This window comes from Strix uralensis, chromosome Z (assembly GCF_047716275.1).
Source record: "Strix uralensis isolate ZFMK-TIS-50842 chromosome Z, bStrUra1, whole genome shotgun sequence".
NCBI lineage: Eukaryota > Metazoa > Chordata > Aves > Strigiformes > Strigidae > Strix > Strix uralensis.
The window spans coordinates 42,391,856-42,397,491 of NC_134012.1; the positions used below are offsets into that span (position 1 = coordinate 42,391,856).

Consider the following 5,636-nt stretch of genomic DNA (forward strand, 5'->3'; position numbering starts at 1 on the left):
CCTCACGACCTGTATTTTACATAGACTTGGGCCATAAACAAATGCAACAGATGGAGAAAAACTGAAGACTGACAGCAACTGAAACAGAACTATTACTTTCCCATCAACCAGTTAGAAATCTAGCTTGTGCACTGACATAACGGAACACAGGAACTAACAAAAAGAAGGCCTTCTGTTCAGAACAGATCAGTGTGTCTTCACAAGAAAGTGATTTCAACGACTTCAACTTAACAAAGTCAGCGTTATCATTAGCAATGCACCTTTCCTGAAGAGGAAATCCTTGTCTTTTTCAACTGCCAACTGCAAGAGTGTGTCAACAAAACAAATAAACAAACAACCCACACCCCAAGAGCTCTCTTTAGGTTATAGATATATAGATACGACATGTCTTCATAGATGACAGCTGCATCAATTTATACTTCAGGTCCCTCTCCTCTCCAGGAACCAGCTGGTGTTAGTGCCATAGATTTGAGTCTCACAAACCCACACCTGACAGGTCTTGCTTTACAACAGTTTTTAGCAGATGGAGACTTTGTGGTAGATCACAAAAGTGATTTTTAGATTCAATAGTAACTTCCTCTCCCAACAGAGGAAGTCAGTTACTGCCAGAGAAGTGCAGGCCAAAGCCAAAATCTCCAAAACGCAAAGAATGTTTAACAAAACATGAAGGGGTGCCTAGATAACACACATCCTGGTTTTTGTCTTTGTTATTCACTTCAAGGAGATGAGTCTGTCTAGAAACACTACAGCTCATTTTTAGAAAGACAAAGAACATGCTCCCTTCCATGAAGAATTTCTCCAATTGCCAATTCTTCCCCAGACTGTCGCTACACTGGGAAGTTGGTCTCCTCTTTCCAACTTCTATTGCTAAGCAGAGCCCAAAAACTACGAGCGAGCCTGAGCCCTTCTACAGGCAGCAGGGAATAAGTCAGCATAGCATTTTCCTGTGAAGAAAGTAAAGAACTGAACAACAGAAAAGGGAATACAAAAGCAAAAACATCAATAAGGGAAAAGAGAATAACCATTCCTTTTACTGATATATTCTTAATAATTAGCTGAGCACTTCTAAAGACAAAGAGCTTTGCTGCTTTTGGCACCAAAGTAAGGAAAAGTCTAAAGCACAGTCCTCCTGATGTGGGAAGATGTGTCCCCAAAAGAGACACAAGTTCGAATACAGAAACATCTCTACGTCTTGCTGGAAATTTGCACGCTAAGAATCACCAGCTCCTGCTTCAAGAGAACACACCAGCAGCTTCACTGGACGGTAGCAATTTCACCCCACACAAGAAGTCAGAACATGCACTATCCTTTCAGGATGCAGCACAGTCATTTCTAAGCCCTTTTTCTGCTTTGGTTAAGTCAAGATGGCACGTGCTCAGACACACAGCGAGGAGGCGCAAGGTAGCTAAGACAGCAAAATGGAAATTACTCCCCATTCACACAGAGCCAACTTTGACTCAAGTCAGTCCTCCTCTTCTCTTCCCACAAAATTAGGAATACCCTTCTGCAGGAAGGCCAGACTTTGCAGCCATCCATGCAGACAAGCAAAGAACTACCGTGGGTCTGCTTTTGTGGTATTCAGGAAGTTGCAGAAGGCAGCTTAGGGATGCTTAATCACAGTATTTCATGACTGTTTCAGTACTGATCTACAGACATCAGCACACAATATACTAAAAGTCACGGTGCTTCTGATTTGGTATAATCCAACAGACCTCCAGATTTCTCTCCTGAGCATGTAAAGGTACAGCTCTCCGGGCATTGCTCGGTACCACAACCGCCAAATGACTCGACGAGCTTCTAAGCATCCAAACTGCTGCAAACACATTTATATGTACAGTAATGGATGAAATGTAGATGCATTCCACCTCTATACTTATGCACGCAAGCACTCACGAGTTAAAAGCCACTGTATGAGCTGGCCTACAGAGTGGGTAACAAAGGCAGTGATTCCCTTGCACACCTGAAAACCAGAAAAACACTCACCAAAATAAAATTAAGGCCACGCACTTCTCGTTTTATTTTTCTTTAAACTGTAACACGTACCAAGTAAGGCAGCCACATCACTCTTCCAGCATCATTCATACACACATATGCCCTGGAAGCTACTTGAAAGTACCTCATGTAATGGAAGTGTCTGGAAAGCGCAGCTTGAACTAGCTGAACTCAGTTACTGATCAGCTTACAGGTACAGAAAATATATGCCTGCAGCCTTTTAACAACAATGACTTACCACTGTTACGTTATTTCCATTTAGCAAAATCTGGTCCAGCTTTGTGATTCTTCGGCCCTCAAGTGGAATCTCACTGAGGCAGCGTTAGAGAAAGTGAGTACGAACACAGAAGCAGGGACAGCGAGCCCAGTTTTCATTACAGAACTGACCTAAGTCTCTCCATTAAGACAACAGTTGTTGCAACTACCAACTAAATTAGCCACACCGCAGCATAATCTTGATAGATTGACCAAAGAAAGCAAAGAAAGCTGCCCGGCAACTAGAAAGATCCATTGTACTTTTCTGCTCAGTACATAAAGGTATAGAGTCACCCTCTAAATCTTGGCAATTTCTTGAATACCACCAATACTCAAAAGAGGTTTCAAATAATAACACAGCATGACAAAGTAATAAATACTTATCCTTAAGTCTGCAAACTCTTTAAATCTTTGCCCAGGCCTCAAGCAAATGGTAATGCAAACAAACTGCTGCAAAGTTCAACACACAACCCGTGCAAAATTAAGCCTACAAATTAGGAAGCTGACTACAAGTAGAAATCATGCACCAGCTACGCTATGACATGGCTGTCCTGCATAGATCACCCTCTAGAGTTTAAGTCCAAGGTATAAACTATTCAGCTGGCAGGTATTCCTAAAATACAAAACCACTTTGCTTATAGATCTTACACAGTACTGTTCTTCAGGCCACCAAACATTAAACAGCAACAAGATGCAGAAATAACAATTAGAATTCTGCAATGCCTTCTAACACCACATCTGAAAATCCAGTTTCAAGGAAAATAAGGCCCAGAGTTTTAAAGGCAAAATGTTTGTTTTCATCTCATACTGAACAGTAACTTTATCTGTAAAATCAAAATATCAGAATAATACAACTGATCCCTACAAAAAGGTTCTAGTCAGTGCACTCAAACCTCTCAAAAGCAATGTGGGAATTAAGCCAAAGCATAAAGCCGACAGCCTTAAACATTCCCATCAAAGGAGACTGACAAAGCCATCAAATCCTAGAAGCATTCCAACAACTTATCCCTCTTCATCACAATAGGAATGCGTGAACCTGTGCATTTCCCCACGAGTTCTGTAAATAAACCGAAGGTACAAGAGACTCTTTTACAGAACGCACATTTTCCCAAACAAAAGCCCGAACGCTGCGATGGCAGAGCAGTAATTGCCACTGACACTGGTAAAAAACACAGAAACAAGGCGGGGGGGCGGGGGGAGACACACACCTGGTGTCAGGTTTATGGTACAGGATGTCCCACTGGGGCTCACGGATGGGTCAGCAGCAGAGGGTGTCACCAATTTCCAGAGCTGTGGTTGCCCTGACCAAGTATCAGACTCAGCCACAAGCACCGTAGTAGCGTAAAAGAGACAATCCCTGACCCAGAATAATCATGAACTGTGTTATCAGCATGAACTCAGATGAACACTCAGTTTTCGCCATGAACTACTTTATCCTTAAGGATCACAAAAATTGAGCAGACCAACTTCAGACAACAGGCCAAGGCTAGAAAGGGACACACTACAACAGAGTCAGAGAGATCCTGGCTGTAGTGATGGAATAAACAAGTCAGACAGAAGCATAATGCATCTGCCATTTACTTTCCAGAAATCCTCAACAACAGACAATTATTCCCCTAACCAAGGGCTTTTCTACACAATAACCTCTGCAGCCTGGGGCAATGCAGCCGTGCATTCGAGTACATGCACACCCAGTGTGTGCAGGCTTGCAGCTGAAACCTTCCCATACTTCTCTCTTCATTGCTGCTGAAACGTTTTGACTCCCCAACCCTACGCTCTGGTTCTGCAATAATCCCCCATACAGTCAAACTACAGTTTCAGGCACATCCCATCGCCTGCCCAGGATGGAATCCCCAAAGTGCGACTGTTCCCAATTCCATTTTTCCCGTAGGAAACAATGGGATAGAGAGGAATGTGTGCAGGCGCCTCAGCAATGCACACAGCTGAACCACCAAGAACAGCTGGTGTGATGTGGAAGATGGTGAGACAGAAGCGAGACCTCTGGGGTTGTCAGCTGCCAGTTCAACACCTGGTAATGACAGAAGTAGTAGAGGAAATTCTAACTGCTTTTAATATACCAAGAAATAACTGCTACTTGCCTGAGGTTTAGAGTGGAAAATCCCTTTATAACACAAAATTAAACTTCATGATGTCCTGGTGACCCCGTGTGACCCATCTTCAAACAAATCACCATTCTGAAACCTCTCAGCTGCTTCTCCTGTGAGACTGAACACCTGACAACTCTTTCACTGCCAGTGGTCCTGCTGCCTCTCCTGATCCATCACATTTTCATCACCACCTTCAAATGCCTGCTGCTCACCATGGTCAGTGAAGGATGAAGGAAAACAGGACCATGACAACAGTAACCAGAGCAGGGTATTAAATAACTGACGGCAGAGCTCTGAAACAGAAGGGTCAGACAGCAAGGCATTACTGTGCACAAGCTTTCACAGTGCAGACGCAGTATAGACAGGGTAAGAATCTGCTCCCCAGCTCTGGAAAACCCAATCCCCTCAGCAGCAGCACTACTGACACCTGCAAGCTTCCTTCCTTAAGTTCTAAGGACAGAGGAGCATCACCTGGATCCAGATGCAGCCCACCTCTGACTACTGCCATTCTGAGGTGTTGCATTTTTCATATCAATCAGCAAGAACTTAGAAAGCAAGATTTCAGTTAACTGTCCTAAAACCTAAATCCCCAACAGGACTTGCCTCAAAAGGTCGATCAGAGACGAGCCGGCTCCATCTGCTGCATGGCCTCCCCTGACCACCACACACAAAGCTCAAGACCTCCCCAGCCTGTCCCAGCCAGCGCCCCAGAAAGGTGTTGTCAGACCTTTCCGCTCCCCTGACAGCCCCCCGCCAGCTCCCCGGCACAGGGCACACGCCGGCTGCAGGCTGCCAGCCAGCCTTAGGGACAGGGAGTCACTCCAGGAAAACTCACGTTTTCCCCAAAGACCAGGTTCTGCTCCGAGCCCGAGCTACCGCCGCGAGCCCACAGCACCCTGCCTCTCCGCAGCACCCGAGGGGTGCAAACCCCGACCCGGAGCAGACACCAGTCCTGTCCCACCTGCTTCGCACGGCATCCCTGCAGCCACAGGCACCTCCTGAAAGGGGGGAACCTGCGAGAGCAGTTTTTAAATGTGTTTCCACGAAGACCAGGCAATTACAGAAAACAGATTTCACAGGGAGAAAACCAGGGAAAAGGAGGAGGAGGAAACTGGTCTGCCTGGCTACATGAAATCGGGATGAGAACAAGCAGAGATGCAGGGCACAGCAGAACTGAACAGGAGCTTGAAAGCGACGGGAAGGAAAAACAGGCAAGATGAACTACACAGGTGTTCTGGACAGGAGCCTGGTTTTGTTTAAATCTTGATTAATTCTTCCTTA

The 5,636-nt window shown here is 45.2% G+C and overlaps 1 pseudogene; it reads right to left on the reverse strand.

The window, feature by feature from the left end:
- Positions 1-413: 413 nt before the first annotated feature.
- On the reverse strand, positions 414-3,291 carry LOC141938245 (U6 snRNA-associated Sm-like protein LSm5; annotated as a pseudogene).
- Positions 3,292-5,636: the final 2,345 nt, after the last annotated feature.